Source organism: Nematolebias whitei, chromosome 1, assembly GCF_014905685.2.
Source record: "Nematolebias whitei isolate Nwh7 chromosome 1, NemWhi1, whole genome shotgun sequence".
Lineage (NCBI taxonomy): Eukaryota > Metazoa > Chordata > Actinopteri > Cyprinodontiformes > Rivulidae > Nematolebias > Nematolebias whitei.
In genome coordinates this window covers 18,774,465-18,799,636 of record NC_056498.1, presented here as the reverse complement: position 1 = coordinate 18,799,636, position 25,172 = coordinate 18,774,465, and positions in this window count along the sequence as shown.

Below are 25,172 nucleotides of genomic sequence, written 5' to 3'. Positions count from 1 at the left end.
CTCTCTCTCTCTCTCTCTCTCTCTCTCTCTCTCTCTCTCTCTCTCTCGTGCGCATGCGTGAGCGTCTGTCACACGGGTGGAGAGTGGAAGTGAACTTCTTGAAGGTTTGACTAGCGGTTTATTTTACTTCTGAAAGGTGTTTCACATGCTTTTTCTTCTTTTTTAGGTGTGGTACAACTGTTTAAAAGCACTCCGGGTTATGGTGGTGTTTTTTCTGGTTTTCTGTTCGGCAGCGCCGGTTTCGGTGCGATGGCCGGCAGAAACACCGGGTGTGGGAGTCTGTCCCGTCGACATGGCATCAAGATGCCGGTGGGCGTGGATTACTCTGTTGAAGAGTGTGCGTTAGCTGTAGGAGAGGTGGTCGGGTGTGAAAGTGTGAAAGCAGCAGCCAGAATGAATAGTGCTGTGGTTTTGTTTCTGGACTCTATAGATAAAGTTAATATTGTTGTTGAACGTGGGGTAGTTCTGAGAAACGCATACTCTGTCGTGTTTCCCCTCGTGAATCCAGCAAAAAAAATCATCCTGTCAAACTTGCCTCCGTTCATTAGTGATGACGTGTTACTGAAGGAGTTGTCACGTCATGGTCAGATTGTCTCAACCATGAAAATGCTTCATTCAGGTTGTAAATCAGAAAAACTGAAACATGTCGTGTCTTTCAGGAGGCAGGTGTTTATGATCTTATTAAATGATGCTGAGGAACTGAACATAGTCATGAGATTCAAAGTTGAGGGTTTTGACTATACTATCTTTGCAACAACTGAAACAATGAAATGTTTTGGATGTGGACAGGAGGGACATTTAGCGCGGACTTGTCCTGAAAAAGATCGAAAATCAGAAGAGCCCCCCCAGACTGCTGGAGGGACAGAGACAGTCTCGGTGGACAATGAAAGTGAGCAGAGAGGAGCAGATGTTCCTGAGTCTGGCTCAGACATGCAGCACAACAGTCAGGTTGCTTCTACTTCGACTTGTGTAGATGAAGTAAGTGAGAAAGTTATTGAAGAAGAAATAACTCAAGAGGAACTGAATGTAGATGAAGTAGTGTCTAAGGGGGAGAAAATGGTGAGGGATGATGAAACTGTGTTTAAAATGCCAAACGCAAAAAGAAAAACAAGACAGTCAAAAGCAGCAAAACCAAAGAAAATCCAGGTAAAAGAAAAACTTGTACCAGAGAGTGAGTCAGAGTTCTTTTCTGACTCAGACAGTGACAGGGAAGCATCTGACTCCTCAATTCCTGATGGTCAGGTAACTAATGGCTACAGCGTTGAACAGATCCGTAGTTTTTTGGAAGTAACCAAAGGAAAAAGGGATGTATCTGTAGATGATCATTTTCCTAATAGAATAATGTTTCTGGATTCGGTCAAATGGTTAATGAGACAAAGAGGCCCAGAAGGTTTGAAGGACACTGAAATCTATCGTCTTCGAAAACTGATACAGAAACTGAGAACCTCAACAAATGATGCATCCAAAAAGTAAAAGACAGGAGTTGTTTTGCTGTTTTGCTTCAATCTTACTGATCTTTTCCTGGCTGACTATGAGTAGGTTAAAGATTTCATCTTTAAACCTGAATGGCGCAAGAGATGCAAAGAAAAGAGCAATTTTTTTTGAACTTCTAAAAACTAAATGTATCAACTTTGCCTTTGCTCAGGAAACTCATAGTAATATTGATAATGAAGTTGATTGGAAAAAGGAATGGGATGGGTATATTGTCATGAGTCATAAAAATTCATTGAGTGCCGGAGTGGCAATTATCTTTTCAAAAAACTTTCTTCCAGAATCTTGTGAAGTGGAAGAAGTTTTTCCAGGGAGGTTGCTGAAAGTAACTGCAAAATATGAAAAACTAACTTTTGTCCTGCTAAATGTTTATGCGCCATCAAATCCTAATGAAAGATGTAAGTTTTTAGAAAAATTAGGAAATACTGTTGCAAGCTGTGCCTCAACAGATTACTTGATTTTGGGAGGAGACTTTAATTGTACTCTTGATGATTTGGACAGAAATCACTTAGAGCCTAATATTCGTTCACGGACAATTTTGAAACGTATTATTGAGACTCATGAGTTAGCTGATGTGTGGCGTTCTAAACATGGGACAAGTAGACAATATTCCTGGACTCACTGTAAAGACAATTACATTACAATGGCAAGACTTGACAGATTGTATTGTTTTGAACATCACTTACAAATGTTTAAATCCTGTATATTGTGTCCTGTTGGTTTCTCTGACCATAGCATGGTGATAGGAAATATTTTTCTCAGTGGAGTAAAACCCAAGAGTGCATATTGGCATTTAAACACTATTTTGTTAAATGATGGCTTCTTTAAAGAATGTTTCTCATTTCTTTGGAAAGAGTGGAAAACTAAAAAATCTCAGTTTGTTTCCTTACAACAATGGTGGGATATTGGAAAAATAAAAATTCAACAGTTTTGTACTCAATATACTTCCAATGTCACAAGAGAGCTTGTACGATCTATAAAGGATCTAGAGATGGACATAATGGATCTTCAGACTTTGAGTGGATCTACAGGAGATGCAGGTCATTTTCAGACTCTCAAAAAGAAAAAGACTGCTTTGGCTGATCTACTCGGGATTAGAGCACAGGGGGCGTTAGTTCGCTCACGCTTTCAAAGTGTCACTGAAATGGATGCTCCCTCTAAATTTTTCTTCAACTTGGAGAAGAAAAATGGTCAAAGTCGACTCATTCATAGTATTCGAGCAGAAGATGGAAGAGACTTAATGGAAACAACTGCAATAAGAAAAAGAGCTGTGGACTTTTTTTCTAAGCTTTATGCCACTGAATATAAAGAATGTGCTGACATAACAGAACACTTTTTAAATGATCTGCCAAAGATTTCAGCTAAGGACAACACGGCCTTAGGACACCTTCTGACCATGCAAGAACTGCAAGTGGCACTGGCGAGCATGGACAATGATAAAGCTCCTGGAATAGATGGCCTGCCTGTGGAGTTCTACAGGACCTTTTGGACCCTTTTGTCAGAGGACTTATTAGAGGTTCTAAATGACAGCATAGCGAAGGGAAGATTACCACTCAGTTGTCGAAGAGCTGTTCTCACTCTTCTACCTAAAAAAGGTGATCTTTGTGAAATAAGAAATTGGAGACCAGTCAGTCTTCTATGTGTTGATTACAAAATGTTCTCAAAAGCCTTGGCAAACAGACTGAGAAAAGTGATTGGCCAAGTTATACACGCTGACCAGTCATACTGCATCCCTGGTAGACTTATAAGAGACAATATATCCCTTATTAGAGACGTTTTGGACATGTCTGGTTCATTAGATTTAAAGTTTGGTCTGATTTCCCTTGACCAAGAAAAGGCATTTGATCGGGTGGAGCACCATTTTTTATGGAATACTTTAGAAGCTTTTGGTTTCTCCCCTGGCTTCATTGCTCTGATAAAAACACTCTATTGTGACATTGAAAGTATTTTGAAAATCAATGGTGGGTTGAGTGCCCCATTTCTTGTACAGAGGGGAATTCGACAAGGCTGTGCAATGTCAGGTATGCTCTATTCAATCAGTATCGAACCTCTGTTATGCCAGATCAGAAAACAATTGAATGGTGTAAAATTAAAAGAACATTTTTCATCATTGCATCTTTCTGCATATGCAGACGATATTGTGGTGGCGGTAACAAACAATCATGATGTTCAAAAACTAACAGCTATCACTGAAAGTTTTGGCAAATTTTCATCTTCTAAAATAAACTGGGGAAAGAGCAAAGCTTTGTTAATAGGCAAATGGCAAGGAGACGAGCCCAGATTACCTGATGAACTGAAGTGGGTAAAAAATGGTTTTAAATATCTAGGTGTTCATTTAGGTGATCATGTGGAGGTTATGAAAAACTGGGAAGATGTAGTTGAAAAAATAGAAGGAAAACTGAAAAAATGGCGCTGGCTTTTGCCAAGATTGTCTTACAGGGGGCGAACACTTGTTATTAATAATTTGGTGGCTTCTACATTGTGGCATCGTTTAGCTGTGCTGGAACCGCCACCAAATTTACTAATGAAATTACAAAGTATTATTGTTAATTTTTTTTGGGACAGACTTCACTGGATACCTCAAAGTGTACTTTTTTTACAAAAAGAAGAAGGAGGTCAGGGTTTGATTCATCTGGAAAGCAGAAAAGCTGCTTTCAGGCTACAATTTTTGCAAAGTTTTCTCTATGGGGACCAAAATGTATTGTGGAGACAGGTGGCAGAATGTTTTTGTCAGCAAGTTGGTAACATGGGTTTGGGAAAGACATTGTTTATCATTGACTGTTCGGGAATCAGCACAAATGGTCTATCATCCTTCTACATTAATGTTTTAAAAACATGGAAGTTAATGGAAGCAGGAATAACGGGAACTTCTACATCGTTATTCTGGTTACTGAAGGAGCCAATTCTTAAAGGATCACGCCTAGGCTCGTTATGGGATAAAATACCCATGATGTCTAGACTTTTACAGAATAAGGGAGTAATAACTGTTCAACTTCTCCTTGAACTGATTGGAGCTGACATGGACAACTCTACTGCTCTTGCAAGAAAACTGGAAGTTTGCTCTGTTCGTATAGTAGATCTGATGCTGGAGAAGTTTAAGAGAGCGTTATCGGAGGAAGACAAAAGTTTGATATCTGGATGGTTTGACGGACTCTTAACACCTGAAGAAACAGACAACTTTCATAAGCTATGCATTAGACCCAACTTAAAAGACTGTGAAGTTCTGGGTCCTCTGCTGGAGGACAGCAAGGTTTGGACTTTTTTGGACTCTGCAAATGGAAAGACATTATATCAAAGGTGTGTTAAAGCTCTAAACAGGGCAAAACTTAAAGACAAAAAAGATACACCTTGGAGGGAATTCTTTAGTAGTCAGTCTGATGCAAAACCAATGTGGAGTATGTTGTACAAACCACCATTAACCAAGAACACTGGTGACTTACAGTGGCGTATTCTACATGGCATCATTGCAGTAAATGCTTTCATATCAATCATAAATCCAACTGTTTCAGATGAGTGTCCGTTTTGTTTAACGAGGGAGACCATTTTTCACTGTTTTGTACAATGTCCAAGATTGTTGTCTTTATTTAGTTTACTTAGTGATATTTTGAAATCTGTTGGGGAATCTTTCACTACCTTAATGTTCATATTTGGTTTTTCCTATGGTAAAAAGAAAAAGAAGAAAGGGCGTTTATTGAATTTTATTTTTGGACAAGCAAAACTGGCAATATATCTAAGCAGAAAAGAAAAGATTAATGGAAGTCAGAGTTGTGACTGTTTGCTTTTCTTTAAGAGTATGTTGAAAGCAAGACTTGTGATGGAATTTAAGTATTATTCAAAAATGAACGAACTGGAAATGTTTAAAGACAAGTGGGACTATAAGTGCTTTTTATTCACTCTTAATGATTCTGAATTGTATATTGCAGATGTACTGAAGTAAGCTTATTGTGAAACAATAATGGAATAAACGACTTTTTAAAATCAAAAAAAATCTCTCTCTCTCTCTCTCTCTCTCTCTCTCTCTCTCTCTCTCTCTCTCATATCAAGGGACAGTTTATTGTGATGAAACTAGAGTATCTAGAGAAAAATCATGTGTGCATGAAGAAAACATACAAAGTCCACACATAAAGGTACACTGTATCCCATGAGTATGGGATTGGAGGCCCATTGCTACAGTCTGTTCGGTCTTTACACAAGTGATGCAAAGGTTTGGTTCACATTGCCGGCAATAACTCGACCCCTACAGGGTGGGAGTTGGACTCTACCAGGGCTGCAAATTATCACAGATTCTGTTTATATCATGGACAGAAATTCTCAGTGCAGCCAAGATTGGAAGGGGTCTGGAGCGGTGGCCTTGGGATTCCATCTGTGATATGTGCATATGATGTGGTCCTGTTGATGTCATCATGCTGTGATCGTCAGCTCTTACTGGAGCAGTTTGTAGCCAAGTGTGAAGCAGCTGGGATGAGAATCTGCACCTCCAAATCTGAGACCATGGTCCTCAGTCAGAAAAGGGTGGATTGCACTATTCGGGTTGCAGGTGAGGTTCTGCCTCAAGTGGAGGAGTGGGAACATTTTGGGGTTTGTTCACAAATGAGGGAAGGATGTAGTGTGAGATTTTCAGACAGATTGGTGTTGCATCTGACGTATTGCAAACTATGTGCTGGTCCATTGTGGTAAAGAGGGTGCTGAATTCTAAGCAAAGCTCTCTTTTTACCTGTTGGTCTATGTTCCTACTCTCATTTTTGGGCACAAACTCTGGGTAGTAATCAAAAGAACAAGATTGTGGTTACAAGCAGTTTAACAAGGTAGATGGACTCTCCCTTAGGGTTAGAAGTTTAGTTATCTGGGAGTGAAAGAGTAGATCTACTGCTCCTTCACATTGAGAGGAGCCAGTTGAGGTGCTTCAGACATCTGGTAAGAATGCTCTCTGGGCACCTACCTAGGGAGTTGCTTCAGGCATATCTGACTGGGACGTGACCCCAGACACCCTGGAGAGACTACATCTCTCAACTGTCCTGGAAATGCCTTGGAATCTACTCAGAAAACCTGGAGGAGGTGGCTGTCGAAAGGAATGACTGGGCCTCCCTGCTCAAGCTGCTGCTTGCGTGACCAGACTTCAGAAAAAGTGGCAGGCAATGGATGGATGGATGGAAACATTTTTATCACTTCTTGTGAAAACATGAAAATGTATGTGTTGTATAAAATGTAAGGCCTGCGAGGTTCAACAAAGGTTTCCCACCACTTCTGAAAACGTTTTTTTTATTTAACTGTTCCAGTTTATTTGTTCATTCCCATCACATTTATTCCTGTTTTCTTTTATTTACTCCCTGATGGAGACACACATATGTACGTAGACACCTATACAGGTATGCTTGAATGCCCTCATATCTGTCAGTAACTGAGTTGTCCACCTTCTCTAGAATTCACATTTTTTGCATGTCTGAGAATCCAATATAAATCTCTCACACATAGTGTAATACAAAGCCAGGTTGAGAGGATAGAATGGGGGTCTGAGAGAATATTTTCTGCATTGGTCAAGCTTCTGTAGCCAATTGGCACACACACACATAAGGTTGCCAGAAAACCAGTCATGTCTGGCAAAGAACATTATCTATTTTGGTTTGGGCCTGTCAGCTTGATTCTTACCATGAGACACACTGTGCTTGCTTTACAAATGTGATGTCTTCTTATTTTCCATCAGGACCCTTTTACTGGAAGCAATTACATGGGTCAGGCTGTATTTTAATGAGGAAATAATGAACATTAAGAAATGCATGGTGAGAAAGACTGTTGTGGGGAAAGAGATAAAGGCAAATAAAGAAGGGGACCACAACCCACCCCCCAAAAGAGAGAGTGTGGGGGGAATAAGGAACTGACGTGTTTTATTTACTCATGGTTCATGCAAGTTTAAAGCTCAACAAATAATTGTTTGGATTCTGTTTGAGGTGCTGGCGAGATGCATGTTACACTGAATTCAGCGAAAAAAGGGGAAACAAAAAAAAATCTAAATTCAGTCTTTTTCATGCCAGTATGTATTTGAATATTTTGAAAGTTTTCATGTCACAAGCTTGCCCACTCGCTGTGATAAGGACTTCCTGAGCAATTTAATTGAGAATAAAATGATGTAAATTTGGACACAAATTGCATCCATCAACAGCAGAAGATTGGCTAAATGGGAATAAGAGAGAGCTCAGCCACACTTTGTTGTCACAGAAAAAAAAAAAAAAAAAAAAAACTTGATACAGATCCATCTTTCTTAATGTGTTTTGTCCTGGCCAGCTGGGAGAAATAAATGTCTAAAATGAGTCTTCGAGCCTTCATTGTGCAGGCAGAGCTTGGTACACATCTTAAAAGAAACCTCTGAGAGGCTCTGGACCAAATGGCAGGAAAACTAACTTGTATTGTTATAAATAATAATTAAAAAAGCTATACAGTAGGTCAGTTTTTATCCAAATTTTTGAGTAAGGAAATATTGAGAGGCTGGTAGACTGAAGCTTTGCTAGCATTCCTTTATCACTACAAATCTTTTAAGGTAGATTTTGGTAAAAGATTATGACAATCAACTGCTTTTTTGTTGGAGCTGGCTTTTTGAATTAATTTATTTTTTGGAACTAGAATGTAGTTCTGAAAGCTAATGACTAGCCTGAACTGGAAAAAAAAATGAGATGTTTTTAAACAATTCATATATTTTTTTAAATTGCTAACAGTATTTTATGAAGATTTACATGTATGTCAATTTCTCATTTCTCAAACCACCAGCAATACTGTTACTATTTTAAGATGACAGCAGTTTACTTTGTTTTTTTCATCCATTCAACCTTTATGTAAACTGATAAGTCACAGTGAGCCTCAAAGACTCATTTGGAAGTGAGACCTGTTTGGACAGACAATAAAAAAGTGGTGAAAATGACACATAGGGTTTGGAGACAAAAACAATTCCTAACACGATTTTAACCTCTGGTTGAAGGTCAACAGCGTGATAATGAAAAAAAAAACCTTGCACACTAGCACATAATGATGCCAACATTACACGGGGGGCAGGGGGTGGGGGTGGGGGGGTAAGGGTGGTGAGCATGCCCAGTGACATCACACAGAAGCACTGCAGAGTTCAGATAAAATCACTCAGTTAGAATAGTTTTCCCTCTGGAGAGATGCGTACACACTCAGGGGTTGCCGAGGATAGCCAAGGACAAATCCATATAGTCCTGAAATGATGACAGAATGTTTATTCAGCTGGACCCCTCTGAAAAGTCCATGTAAATTCCTTGGTAGGAAGGGAGGAAGGGGAAGAGCTTCAAATTTACAAAACTTCCAGGCTTATTGAGATAAGATGGCCTGTCAAGGCCAGTCAGGGAGCCGAATTCAGATAAACACACTTGTTTTGGGGACAGGCAAAACTTTAATGACATCTACCTTGAGTCTGTGTCGGTCCACTCAGTTCCAAAACATCCAAATTACATGGCCACCCCAATGGACCATGCCTGAGAATAATCCAAGAGATCTGATCCATTCTACCAAAAGCATTTGAGTTTGGGGGCTCGAGGCCCGAACCAAGCCATCATAAGGCAAGCAGCCTGATTGGGTCCAAATTTGCTGCCGGCAACATCCTTGACTGTAGATAAACCAGGAGCCAACCGAATCCAAAAAGCAGGAACCAGTTATCATAAATCCATTTATATATGCATCCTTAAAATCCACATATGGCAGCAGAGAATAGACACGTCATCAAGTCTTCCAAGTCAAGTCCTTATTTATTAAGGCTGGCTGCTCATATCATCACAGTCCCTGTGACCCACATCTTTAATCTTTCCATAAGCCAAAACTCTATTCCAGACGCTTGGAAAACAGCCTTTGTTCTTTATTTGCTGAAGGGAGGTGACCCCACCTCAATGAACAACTATCGGCCAATCTCTAAACTCTGCATTTTAGCCAAGGTTCTAGAAAAACTGATAAACTCTCAAATCAAAAATTACCTGGACTCATTTAACATCTTACCTCCACATCAATCTGGTTTCAGGAAACAACACAGCACAACCACTGCTTCACTGAAGGTTCTTAATGATGTTGTTGAAGCACTGGATGCTAAGGATTATTGTGCTGCACTTTTCTTAGACCTGTCTAAAGCTTTTGACACTGTGGATCATAACAACTTGTGTCATAAGCTCTCAGAAATCGGTTTCTCAGAACACACCGTTGGTTGGTCCTCTATCTTTCAGATCGGAAGGAATGTGTTCAAAATAATGGTACTTCCTCCTGTTGTTCAACAGTCAACAATGGTGTACCACAAGGCTCAGTCTTAGGACCCACCCTCTTTACAAACTACATAGGTAATGTAGGTCAGAGCATCCTTGGCACATCCTTACATTTCTAAGCTGATGACACAGTTGTTTATTGTTGCGCTAAAACAGTTGCTTCTCAAGCTAAAACAGTTGCTAAGGCTTTCCAGCTTTTGCAATCCGCATTTGACATCATCCAGTCTGAATTGTTCCACCTCAAACTTGTCTTAAATGCCGATAAAACCAAAGGGATGCTTTTTTCAAACAGGAAGTCAGTCACAGCAGTTCTTCCTCCAATTTTAACCTCAAATGGTGTCCCTATTGAGTTTGTTGATTCCTATAAATATTTGGGTATCTTGGTCGACTCGCATCTCTCTTTAAGCTCCACGTGGAAAACCTAGTAAATAAACTGAAAGTTAAACTGGGTTTCTTTTTCAGAAACAGCTTGTGTCTAACTTTGAATGCTAGGAAACGCCTTGTAACAGTGACTTTCCTTCCCTCCATTGCTTACGGTGACATTATTTACATGAATGCTCCCACAAGCACCCTGCAGATGTTGGATGCTGTCTATCACGGAGCACTAAGATTCATAACTGGCTGTGATTATCACATCCACCACTGCACCTTGTATTCACTGGTTAACTGGACATCATTAACTTCATGCAGACTCTCCCACTGGTACATTTTCATCTTTAAATCACTTCTTAGTCTGTTGCCTTCATACATCTCCTCCTACATGTCTCTGCAGGAGTGCAGCTACAGCGTGCATGCTCAGGACATTATTACCTGCAGTGTTCCCTCAATGCGGACTGAACTTGGCAAAAGGGCCTTCTCCTACTCCTCTCCTGTTTCCTGGAATATCTTACAAAAAGATCTGAAGCTCTCGACCTTGACCTCTCTAAGTGTCTTTAAGAATTGTTGGACTCCTGGCAAAGACCAATGCAAACATGTTCATGTTTTTAGTTTTCTACATTTGCCTTATAATCCAGCTGTTTTGCTATTTTTTGCCATCTTATTTTAATTCGTATAAAAAAAATCTTTATGCCTCTTTTATGATTGCCTATTGTTGTCGCTGTTGTCCATTGTTGTCATCATTCTTTGTTGAACTCAGGTCTCTCTTGTAAATGAGTCCTCGAGGCTCAATGGGATTAACCTGTCTAAATAAAGATTGAATTAATTTAAAGATCTATCTACAGCAATACTTATTGTTCATGAGAAGAACAACAAACCTCCATTTCATAAGATCTGAATCATAACTTTATTAGTAATGCTATCATGTAAGTTGTATGATTCTCATTGTTCCAGTAATTCAGTGATGGCAAACAAGCTGGCCCTTATTCAGATCAGACACATCTTATTATCAGTGGTTGCACGTTTATGACTCAGCTCAGACCCATGCAAGTTTCTGGAATTTGTAACTGTATGCATGTAACTACTCATATTGACGCATAAAGTGTCTGGTCATTTACTGTGAGCCCATGTTAATGAAGCTTGTTCTATAGATTACTTTAAGTGCCTCAGATTTATGCTGTGTGAAATTAGAGTGATTTTGCTTATTCGCCGTTTTTCAAGAGCAATTTCAGTCATTATTTAGTACTTCATTGAACTTCAAATTAATTGAAGTGCTCCAAATTGATGTTTTGGTTAAGGTGGAATTAATTTTTCTACACCTTTTTATCCTGAGAGGTTTGCATGAAAACAAAGTGACTTAATGGGAATTTTAAAATAAACAGTGTTCCATATTGATTAAAAGCACTGTGATTTGTTAACAACTAAGCGTTTGTTTGTTTTTTTCGCAAATTTGTTTTTAGGCTAAATAGGATATCAGTACTGATCACATGACATTACTTAAAAAATACAGAGTGAAATCTAGATATGGACTGATATAAAAAAAAAAATAGAAATCTGACCTTTTGAAAAAGCACTTTTATCTCCTATATGTGGGCAGTGAGACATAATGTGTGTCCCATTCATTTTCTAGCTGCCCAGGCTTACCATCTCCTCCTGTCAGGCTGCTCTTGGTTACCATCTATCTTCATTCCCATCTACTAGCTAAAATGATAAGAAAATCCATCACCCCATATTATCTTTATCTTTGTCTTAGTGTGCTTTAAACCTCCTGCTCTCCTTGGGTCAAAATGACCTGGGTCATTGTGTGGCCGTAATGCCTCAGTTTAGATACCTTTAAGCAGACCAAGATATCTAAAAATCTCTTTTAGACCAAATTTTGAGCAACTTTAGTCTTGACATTTGTGAACAATTTAGATGTTGGGGAAAAAAAAAAAAAAGAATTCCACCCAAAGAATGCTCACTTGATGGCACATCTGATTGAATTGATTGTTGGTCATCCATTAATTTACAGTACAGTTGGTCTTCATCCAGCATGAGCATCTCCCATATTCGGATGAGTATCAACTCAAGTTCAAGTTCAAGTCAAGGTTATTGTCAGTCGCATCACTGGCGCATGAGGTGGAACGAAATTGTGCACTCAGGGTCCCAGTTACACCCAAAAATAGCAAAAATGTAAAGTATAAACAGAAACAGTATACAAGGATCTAAGATATACACAAGATATACCTTAAATGAACGTCAAACAGTACGCTAAAAGATCCAAGCTATATACTAGACACTAAATGTAAAACAATATGGCGTATCAACAGCAGCCAATTCAAGGGAGGATTCAGCAGACAGGATGAACATTTCTGAAACCTCTGATCATCAGGACTCTGAGATGAAATTGTAGCACTGAATGAATTGAAGTAATGAATATTCAGCCACTTGGCCACTCGGAGAAGTTAGCCCCACAGTTAGTGGAAGCAATGAATGCTTCTGACTCAGAGTTTGGGTTCATTTACACACTCGCACACTCAGAACTATTATATTATGGTCTGCCATTAATGGTGACTGAAATTAATGATCTGGGGCTTATTATTATTAGAGATGTGACATTTGTAAATGTAGCAAATCTTTTAAACTGATTTTTTTTCAATGAACAATAGGAACTGAGTTACAGACAATCGAGAGCTATTTCTTCATTTATTTTTCCCCTCCTCGTGATTTCTTTGTGTTTTCCTCCTCAAATTCTGAGACAAACGCTATTGGCTTTTCCAATGAGATGAGCTCACGAGGGAAGGAGCGTTGAGGTGGTTTGGGGCACGCTTGATAAGACATGTAGTACACCCCTAAAATCTTACGTCTTTACATATGACCTGACCCTTCAAACCTGAAGAGCTATTTGAAGTGAATCCATCTTCAAGATCAAGGTACCCTTCAGAGCCAAAGATCCCATCTCTTGGCTTCACATATGAACAGTCTATATGCATACAAAGGTTAAGTGTGCCAAGTTTTGTATCAGGATATATGAAAATAAACTTTACGTGAAAGTGTGAATAAATAAACACAAACTTTTGACCTGATGTGAGAATGTGCGTAACACCACAGAAACATTTTCAGTCTTTGGTATCAAATACCAAAACTTTTTTCATGACCTCAAGCATTATATTTTCTGGCGTATAGGTCGCACTTTTTTGCAGAAATTTGCAAGTCCTGTGGCTTATACACTAAAGCATCTTTTTCTTATGTTTCATTATTCCCATATTTATAACACTTTATTGACTGACATTTTAAATATTCATTCATAGACATGAACCAGTAAACATTACCAGTTAGAGGGCTCTCTAGGCATTTATATGTTGTTCCTTTACCACGGGAGGAAGGGGGCAGCGGAGCGCATGTTCCATGGCCCCGGGTGTGGGCGGACGAATGCTCCAGAGCTCACAGCTACCCGCCCCGGCGGCAGAGTGGGGAAGAACACCAGCACCCAAGTGAAATGAAGCTGTTTTGACCATTAAAGTACATTTATTAAGAAAAGTTAAACTGAGACACAACTTTGCTATGATGTCGAGCAAACAAATAATTGTTCTTAAGTGTTAATCTTGTAAAATTCTTGTTAAAGTCCTCCCATGCGTGCTTGCCATTTGGCAGCCAATCGATTTTTGGCACAACACCGGCCCACGTTTCTTGGGGATCAGCGGTGATACATAATAAATGCGACCTATACGGCAAAATGACTTATTTATGTTTTTTTTTTCCACTTTCTGAGACTTTTTGGACTCGTGTGACTTGTACGCCAGAGCAACGTGTACAGCAGAAAATACAGTATATAATTTCATTCCACCTTATGTACCACATCCGATGTGAATGACAATAAAGATACTTGAACTTGATCCAGACATAATTATGGAGCATGCAGAGAGGAGAATCATATGCAGGGCATACAATAAATGCATCTATTTGTGTATTTAAATGGGGGGTTGGGGGGGGGGAGTGGGGGTCAGCGGAGGTGTCTAATGTGTGCTCAGTTCCACATTTGTTGGTATGTATGAAAGGAACCTGCCTAGAAATGTGTGTGCATGCTTTGATAAGTTTGACTATTTCTGTGTGTACACACTTTTCCAATTTGGTCCGTATGCCAACTTTCAGTATGAAAGCTGCTCACTCTTTGAAACATGAAGCACCTGTTCTTTCCGCAACCTCTTCTTTTCACTCTTCTACCTTGGATTCAACAATGTATTTATTCTATGTCTCTTACATTTGGCACCTTTAAATCTTTTTTGCTGTGTTCTCTCTAATTCCTGGCATTTCTTTATGTCACAAATCTTTCACCGTCCTTGAATTATGTTATTTCTCTTGGTTTAGTCTAAATCTTTCATTCTGTTTTCATCTTCCTCCACCCTCTCTTCTACAAATTGCCCTGTCATATCCTTGCTGCCTTTGCTGTCCTTCTGTGTTTACTGCCACATCTTGTCTGTCCCCTTCTCCACTTTCCTGAAGGAACAAACACATAGTGCTTGAAGCTGTCATTGGTCTTTTACGATCTAGTGGAGAGGTAAAGAAGCCAAATTGTAGGAATAAATCATACACACAAGGCATATAATCCTTATCCTTTGAAATGTATAAATGTGTTTATGTGCAAACATATCTCTTGGGCTTCTTATCAACAAGGCACATCTACTGAAAAGATCCTTCTGTAGATCACCAAGTTTAATTTTCCTAAGTGTTCCACAGTCATAGTTTTTCTAATCTATTGTTCCCAATTATAAAAGTGTCGGTGCAAACTAACACACGCAACAAAACACAATCTAACAAATGGGTTTTGATTTTATCTCATGTCAGTTTTGGTCAGTCAAGTCAGGTTTTTTTCTACTTTTCTTTCGTCTTCACATTTTTACATGTTGGTTTTTGTTGCACGTGATCTATAACTGCTCAGTCAACATGTCGTATAGGTTTCCAGTGTCAAACATCTGGTGGTAGGTTGACACAACTTAGTGAAAGTTTGCATTTAAAAAGTCCCTCAATGTTTTAACATCCGAATTGATTACCGAGACTGATTATCTATAATGTTGGCTGACCTGATCACAACTCCATCCATCCATCCATCCATCCATCCATACATACATACATACATACATACATACATCCGTCCGTCCGTCCGTCCGTTCTTCCGTCCATCATCTTATTCATTCAACCTTAATTTATATAGGTTAATCCCAGTGAGCCTCAGGGACTCATTTACAAGAGAGACCTGAGACCATATAATTGATTCTTCCTTGATAATATCCAGCTATCACTGTGTGAGAGACAGGGTACACCCTGGACAGGTCTCCCGTCCATCATAGGGACAATTAGAGAGAAATTAGACAAATAACCATTCACTTTCACTCACACCTAGGGACAATTTAGAGTTACCAATCAGTCTAGCATGCATGTTTTTGGTCTGTGGGAAGAAACCGGATTACCCAGGGAAATCCCACGCATGCACATAGAGAACATGTAAACTCCACCCAAAAAGGCCTCGGGCTGGGATTTAATCTACAAATTTGATCTGGTGACCTTCTCACTGAGAAGCAACAGCTCTACCAACTGCACCACCGTGTCACCCCTAACTTGATACTTCATTTAGCAAATTGCAAAATAAAGCTTAATAACTAAAAATCTCATCACCAGACCAAAACACATGGAGCAAATATATTTAAATGTGTATCATTCGTATTGTCATGACTGGGGCTGCAGTAACTTAATGGTCAGTACTGCAGTCTTGTAGTCATAGTTCTGCAGGTTTTAACTTAGTTTGTGTCAAGAAGGGTATCTGGTGTGCAATAATTATCAAATAATTCCAGCAAGCTTTGTGTTTCTCATGCAACACAAAGTTTAAAACAACTTATCTAATTTTTTTAAGTTGTGTTCTGTGAAAAAAGTATACTGTATTTCCGTCGTACCCGTCGCACCGCCCCATAAGTCGCATCAGTCCAAATATGTCTAAAAAAGTAGAAAAATCCATAAATATGTTGCTTCGCCGTACATGACGCATCTATTATGCATCACCGCTGACAACCCCGAAATGTGGGCTGGTGTTGTGCCAAAAATCGATTGGCTGCCAAATGGCGGCTGCGGGAGCATGCACAGTAGGACTTTAACAACGATTTAACAAGATTAACACTTAAAACCTAAAAAAGTTAAAATCTGGTCCTCTGGACATTCAAAAAAAAAAAATATTGTAGAAACGTTTTGTCTTTCATCTGAGAGACTTCCTCAGCCTGAGGTGCTGTATTCATCTCAGTCTTATAAATAGCACCTTCTCAGAGTGGATCAACCAGTTTGCTACTGACTGTGAAAGGGTGCTATTTATAAGACTGAGCTGAATACAGCACCTCAGACTGAGGAAGTTTTTCGGATGAAAGACGAAACGTTTCTACAATTTTTTTTTTTAATGCCCAGAGGACCAGATTTAACTTTTTTAGGTTTTAAGTGTTAATCTTGTTAAATTGTTGTTAAAGTCCTACCATGCATGCTTTGTTCGAAATTATAACAAAGGTGTGTTGCACTTTAACGTTTGTTTAATAAAGGACTTTAACAGTCAAATCAGCTGTATTCGCTTTCTCTGTGCTCTGGGAATGCGCAGATAGAGAAGAAAAAAGGGAAGAGGAACGCTGCTTGTTTCTTCGAACTTTAACCAGAAAAGCACCTAAAACAATTATTTGTTTGCTTGAAATTATAGCAAAGGCGTGTCTCAGTTGAACGTTTGCTTAATAAATGCATTTTAATGTTCAAATTTGCTGCATTTCGCTGGGGCGGTGCAGCAAAATGAAGCTGAGCTCCAAGCAGCGAGCAGAACCAAGGTGGGGAGACTAGGGCAAGCCGATTGAGTTATTAATAGCTGGGGAAGATATTCATCTAGGACATGGTAAATTCAAAAATGTTCAAGACAAAAGCAATAAAATATGAAGTATAATAAAAACAGTCCAGTTGTTTTTGTTTTGAACTTTTTTGAATTTGTCATTATAGCCATGTTTATCTATTTCATGATAAAATGGCATGCCATACAACTACACTGTTCCCATCTAGTGGCTGAAAATGGTACTGCATTTTTTCCAGACAGAATGAATGAAAATGAGTACCCAGAGAAAATCTATGCAAGCACGAGAAGAACATGTTTTTGTTTTAACATTTTTTTGTGCCTACAATGCACATCCACAGTTCGGATATGACGGCTATAATTGTGGAGTTTTCTGTGTCACTGCGTTGCCGTTGTGCCATCCGGCCATCGTGGTTCAGTCATTCGAGCCTCGGGCTCAGGCCTGTCATGGCGGCTGTCTCCATGATCCTCCATGTGCCTGCATGGACCAAACTCTACAGACCCGTTCGGTTCCGCAGGGAAACCTGAATGTTCTCCATCTGCCAGACCCGGTTCTGGAGGGCTGTCTGGGAGGGCAGCTGCTGCAGTCATTTTTACCACTGGACTTCTGACAGGACTTGCTAACCAGACCTGCTAATGCCGCTAACAAGATCCTCCATCTGCCTGATCGGACCGAACTCTGCGGATCCGCTTGGTTCTGCAGGGAACCTTGGACGTTCTCTGTCTGCTGGACCTAGTTCTGGAGGGCAGTCTGGGAGGCAGCTGCTGCGGTCCATATTATCATCATGCTGCTGAAGGGGCCAGACTGGCTAACACTGCTAACAACACCACGCCGCTAACAGAATCACGCCGCTAACAGTACCATGGTGCCAATGGAATCATGTTGCTAAGAGAAACCTCATTGCTAACCGAACCTCGATGCTAACAGTATCATGCTGCTAACTGGACCATGTTGCTAAGATAACCTCACTGTCATCAGAACCACTCTGCCAATAGGACCATGCTGCTGTAGATTTATTTCTTTTTCACTTTTGGCATCTTGTCTCTGTATTTTTTGTTGCCTGCTTTGAATAAATCCTAGCTTATGTTAGTTTAATTTATGTTAGGGTTCACATTAAGTGTGTAAATTATAGCCAAACAGAACCTTTGAGAATTGTGCTGCTCTTCAGTGTATTGTTTTGCACTATTGGTCGCTGGCATATCTTAGATCTTTTAGCGTACCTTTTGACGTTCGTTTAGCGTATATCTTAGTTTATATTGCAGATCCTCATTTACTGTTTCTTTTTAGACTTTATATTTTTGCTATTGTTGGATGTAACTGGGACACTGTGCACACAGTTTTGTTCCACTACATCTACCACATGTCATGCAAATGACAAATACAGAGACTTTGACTCTCTGACTCTGATCATGCAAACTCCACACAGAAAGAATCCAGGTCTTACTGGGGATTCAACCCAGGACCTTCTTGCTGTGAGGCAACAGTGCTAACCACTGAACCGTCATGCTGCCAGTGGTATTTAATAGTGGGAAGACAAACAAACAAACAAAAAAAAAAAAAAAAGCATGAAACCTGCTGTACAATATTTACCCTTGTAGAGCATGTGTTTTCACAGTATGTTGTGTTATGCAACGCCAGTTTCCACTTCTTTGCCAAGTGTAAACGTCTGATCTGGCAGCATGGGGCCTTCATGTTCGCTGAGGGAGACCACGCATTAAAGCACTCAGCATTAAGTTAATCAAAAGGAGGCAGAAGAGGAGGAGGAGCTGCTTAGCAAAATGCCATGACTGACAGAGATGCAAAGAAGTAAGATATGGAAAGAAAACATGAATGTTAGTAGAATAAAGTAGTAATTTAAAAAAATATATGCAGCACTCCTTGAAAGTGTCTTTCAGTGTGTGTAAAAAAGTCTGTTAGCTTTTTTTAAATACATCTGCACTTTTCATTATCGTTATGAGCTTTACAATGACTTAAATTGTGGTAAAAAAGCTATTAGATGCCACAGATTATTCATAACAAAAATTACAGCTGAGATTTATCACAGCTACGAATCTCCCTCAATCCACATTCTTCTGTAGATGCATGCATTTTAAGAAGCAGAGGGTTTTCTTTTTGTGGCATATGTCTGTGTGGATTTATGCATTATTTTTTCCTTTTTTTTTTGTGCACTTTCTGTGTGCTTTTCTGCCTCCTCAAGGGAGACCCCACGCACCGTCTGTCTCTGAATGAGTCAGTATTCATTACCAAAAAGAGAGAGATAGGAAGGAGATGAAGAAGAGGAAAGAAGACAAGAAGGAGGAGGAAAATAACGAGGAAACACTGTGGGAAGTGAAAGAAGGAAATATAGAAAAAAATGTATTTCAAGGCACCTAGAAGCACATTTATGAGTACAATGTTTGTTACAAATTTTGAATTTTCTTTGATGACATATATGTCTCCAAATTTAACTTTTTTTTCCATTTCTGGAGTCAGAAATCACCTTAAAAATGGAGGTAAATGATAAAGGAACAAAGTTGCAGATTTTTTAAAATCAAATTAAATACAAAAGATTATCAAACCAGATGGGCAAAAAAAAACTACACAAAAATAAATTTTTAAAGACTCAAAATGTCCACTTAAATTCAAGTGGACTTCACTGAAAATCTAAAGAATAAAAATAAATGTTCAAGCATCGTAAAATGGCAGCAATTTGAAAGGTCTTAGAGTTGCTACATATCCAGTATTTTCTTTAACATGTTTAAGTAAGTAAGTAAGTAAATTTTATTCATATAGCACTTTTTACAGGTCAGAAACCACAAAGTGCTTTACAGAATAAAAGACATAAAAACACAAGATAACAGATAAAAACAAACAATAAAAGATTAAACAACATGCGTATGACATAAGACAATATAAAACTAATTAAAAGCCAATCAAAACAAATGTGTCTTCAGCTGCTTTTTAAAAATATTAAGAGAATCAAGGCAGCGTAAAGTCAGAGGCAATGCATTCCACAGTCTGGGGGCCACAGCCCTAAAAGTATTACCCCCTCTGGTCTTAAAATGAGTTTGTGGGACCATTAACAGCCTTTGACTGGAAGATCTGAGGCTCCGAGAAGAGGAGTAGGGCTCTAAAAGGTCCCAAATGTAGACTGGGGTTTGACCACTCAGGGCTCTAAAAATAAGAACTAAAATTTTAAAATTAATTCTAAAACATACCAGTAGCCAATGTAAAGAGATAAAATTGGCGTTATGTGCTCTCTTTTCCGTGTGTTGGTTAAAAGCCTTGCAGCAGCATTCTGAACTGTCTGCAAACGATCAAGATCCTTCTTAGTCAAACACATGAAAAGACTATTACAATAATCCAGACAGGATGTAAAAAAAACATGGATAATCATCTCTAATTTGGCTTTTGATACAAGAGACATAAGTCGTTTTCACACCAGATAGTCCGGTAGACTCGGTTCGGTTCGGGACCAATATTCATGACATTTTGTTTACATTTGAGCTGGTGAGTTTGCATTCACACTGCACTGTGCAGTCGAGTCAACCTGTTGAACAAACCTGTTCCCCCGCTCGCCTGTGGGGGCGCTGCACCAAGAACTACTGAAAGAAACAACACAAAAACCTCTGATGACACGTCTTCTTCTTCTTCTTCTTCTGTAATTAAAAATAAAAACGAAGTGGCATCAAGTTTTAGCAGTTTTAGGAGTTATATTTTGTCATTTTTTCAAAAATGGACGTAGCATGAGCAGAAGATGAGACAGAAGACCATGGAGAATATTGTTTTTCCACACAAGGCAGCTGACGGCTCCATATAAGGTCAGAGAAATGCGTGTTTGTTTGTCCTGCGGAGCGGGGCCCGGTCTGTTTACATTCACACTGTACTTGAACCGCGCTGGAGTTCGCTTCTACCGGACCGAGACCTAGGTTTTAGCCCGGGCCAGAGTTCGCCTTTTTGTTCCGTGACAGAGTTCGATGGCGCGTTCACACCTCCCTAAACGAATCAGACTTTCAAGGAAAACGAGCTAGAGTTCGATTAAAGCGGACTAAACAGGGCTGGTGTGAATGCACCCTTAAGCCAAGAAATATTTCTCAGTTGAAAAAAGCAATTTCTTATTAATCCACGAGAATGGCATTGCAGTGACATGGCAGAATCAAAAATAATGCCAAGGTTTCTGAAATTTGGTTTGACAGAAGAGGCCAATACACCAAGGTGTTGTTTAATTCCAGATATTTGATTGTCAGGAGCAATAATTAGGGTTTCAGTTTTATCACAATTAAGTTGCAGAATGTTGTCACTGAGCCACTGTTTGATATTCCTAATACAATTTAACAAGGAGGACAATTTGCGATGTTCAGAACGTCTGAAGGAACAATATAGTTGAATATCATCAGCATAGAAATGATGACACATCTGAAAACTGACGTATTATTTGGCCGAGGGGGAAAACATACAAAAGAAAGAGAATAGATCCCAACAAAGAGCCCTGAGGTACCCCACATAGCAGGCCCTTGGATTCTGGCATTATTTGGTTTGCAGAAACACTAATTTTCTACCAGAAAGATAGGAGATAATCCATTCCAGTGCTAATCCTGATAGACAGACTACATCCCGTAGCCTGTTAATCAAAATACTGTGTTCAACAGTGTCAAAAGTAGATGTTAGATCTAGGAGAACCATCACCGTGGATTCTCCAGAGTCGGCTGACATCAAAATATCACTGGAAACTTTAAGTAATGTAGTCCCTGTGGAGTGGAGCTTTCGAAACCAAGACTGACATTTTGTCAAAAATCTCATGTATTTCCATGTGAGCGATTAGCTGCTTGGCCACTACTTTTTCAAGAAGCTTTGAAAAAAACGGGATCTTGGAGATTGGCCTGTAATTTTCAAACTTTGCAGGATCCAGGTTTAAGATGTGTTTGCTTATGTTTAGGCACAAAACTATATGTTTAAGAACTGGTTCAGCCTAGGAAAATAGTCAAATTTAGACAAAAGTTCATGGAAAGGTAGAATTAAAGAATAACCAGCTCGTAACAGTCTGCTGAGGCACACGGGCATAATGCCATTGAATCGGTTGCAGTTCTTTCCTGATGCAATTTTGGGATAAATGTTGCTTTTTGTTTCTAGTCAGACGTCACGTCATAACAACATAAATAACACCAAACAGTGAAAATGTGCTTCACCTTGATCACCCTGTGGATTAACTAGTTTGTCAACAAGGAAAGGTTAATTTAGGTTTTATTATTATATATTGTAGAAAATGCATTTTGCTGCTCATTGTTGTTACTGAGGAAGTGTTAAACTCATCTGACACTGTTGCTGGCAGTTTTATTAACTTTTAATTTAGCTTATAATACATTTTTGCGTACTTTTGCCTCTGCATAATTTTTTTATTGTGTAATAAATAATTAGTCCCAATAACTGACATATAATATTGCTTTGCTTAGTTCTATTAAACTGAATTATATCTCAGTGCAGTGAGTTCAAACTTGTATTGACATGCATTGTGATTAAAGGCTGAATCATATTGTTTCATATTGGTTTTAGCTGCTCATGTATCTTTAATGAATCAGAGCATTGGCAGTTCATTCATTGTTTATGAATGAGATGAATGAGCTTTCAGTGTGTTGGCCTCCAAACCATGGCACACAACCCTTGTCACTACTGTGTTACTTTATTATTGAGCAATGCAAACCTTGTCCCCCCCAAAAAAAAAAGTTTTCTTTTTTTTTTCTTGGTCTTCAGTCTATTCTCTCTTCAGGAGTTCCCACAGTGAGTCATCCTCCTCCATCTCACTCTGCATCCTCTGTCCTCACTCCAACTACCTCCATGTCTCTAACTGCACCCATATATTTCCTCTTTGTCTTTTTCCAGGCAGCTGCATTTCTAACATCCTTCTACCAGTATACACACTGTCCCTCCTCTGGACATGTCCAAACCATCTCAGTCTGGTCTCTCTAACTTTATCTCCCAGTTGTTCAACCTGTGCTGTACCTCTGATGATCTCATTCCTAATCTGATCCATCCTTGTCACTCCAATGTGTGCAATACAAATTAAATTGATATGTAGTATACATTGTATTTTATTACTCTTACTTATGAATGGCTGTAGCGCTCTTTCAAACTTGGTTTAAAACATGTTAACCCAAGACCAACATAATATAGCTCCGAGTATGGAGTCTTTCATAGTTGGTGATTGGCACATGCATTAGTGCAACTCACATAGAGTAAAACAAAAATGCTTGTCACATAGTGGGACTAACAGTCCTTGTATTTCCTCATAGAATCATTAGAACTGCTTCTTACCTTTGCTACTATTGTTTCTTCTGTTGTTTATTGCTTACATGACTGAAATAAAATGAAACAATGCATACAAACACAAAAGCAAATACACATTTGGGCAATACTAATGACAGTATCAGTACAGCAATATGTATCTTAAGTACTTTTTACAAAACCATTTCATACCAGAGGCCACACACACACACACACACACATACAAACAAACAAACAAAATAGTTTTGAATTCAGAACAAAAGTTTTCGATTTGAAAGTAATTTGGTCCACATGCCGACCAGTATGTAACTGGTTTGATTTGTACAGATATGGCACATCTGGATTGGGCACCACAGGGTTTAGATGCTGGCAGTGCAAGTGGAATGATGTTACCTGACAATTGGTAGTTCTAACAGTCAGTCAAAACAGTAAGTGCAGGTCACCAGACACAGAGCATGCCTTGAAGATGCATTAGTAGGTGTTTGATTTGAGTCACATCGTGGCCTTGTTTGCATGTAGATGGTGAAATTGGAAAAATTTCCAACAGAGTGATGCCACGGTGACCTGAACATTTGCAACATTTGCAAGTGGCTTGAATGAACTCACATTATCCTGTACTTCAGACATTAATAGAGACCAGAGTTGAAATTACCGTAAAGGTTCCTAAAATATGTTTTAGGAAAATAGACAGATTTGATTGAAACAGTTCTTTTAGGAGTCCACTAGTTGTGTAGCACTCCAAGCGTTGTCCTTCTTGTGAGTGCAAAAATCATTTTTAGTTCAGGGGGTGCTGTGAGAGTTTCAACAATACTTTTGCTGAAGGCAGATACAGTGTAATTATCTGTTTAAGCAATATGCAGAACTTATAGACTGCATCAGATGTCCATTTGAAACCTGCTGATGCTGACATTTGTATTGGAAACCCGGAAAATATTTTCTTCTTATAACTCGTGTGTAAGGTCTGGCAAAACTTAAAAAATAAAATAAAATAAAAAATCTGACTTCGCCCATGAGAAACAAGTTTAGCAGCCATGTAGGATTTTTATTTTGCCTTAGCTTGATTTCCACCTTCTTTGGTAAATGGCACTTGGTGAATTGTATTAGGCTTAATGAACATAAAATGCACATTTTTCTGCAGTCTTTCTTCAAAGCTTTTTCCTGTGTTCCACAGTGCCACAGTGCTGCTGTCTACTATAAGTTCTTTTGCTATCCAAAATGTAAAACGAAGACGTTTGAGATATAGCTGTAATAAATCCTGATAGGTTTTGACGTTCATCGTCCTCTGTGAAGCACTGTGTCAGAGTCAGAGTCAGAGTTTCTTTATTGTCATTCGCACCTCATGTGGTACATGTGGTGGAGCGAAATTATGTACACAGGGTCCCAGTTACATCCAACAATAAAATGTATAAGAAAAACAGTAATAACATCTAAGATATGAACTAAGAAAAACATCAACTAAATATACACTAAGCACTCATAACATAAAACATTGAACATCAGCACAAACATGAACATGAGTCTGTGAGCAGATGTGCACGCATGAACACATCAACATTGAAACAGATCAGCAGCAACATGAAACAGATCAGCAGCAACATGATATGGTTTTACACAGTGATAATTCTAGTTAGAGATTCATGAGTCTAACAGCCTCAGGGTAGAAGCTGTTCCTCAGTCTAGTGGTTCTACAGTGTGTACAGGGTGTTTAAAAGGATAATCAGTTGGCCATTTTAAATCAGTAATTCTTTTATTGTATTTAATTAATTGCAAGCTAAACAAGCACTAACAAATGAAATTAAGACTTTTCTGACTAAATGAATGGTCTTGGCTGTATACGCTTGCATATTTGTGTGTGTATACAATATGTGCTAGTGACTGTGTGCCCCCAGATTGAACTGTAGATTTCCATCCATCCATCCATCCATCCATCCATCCATCCATCCATCCATCC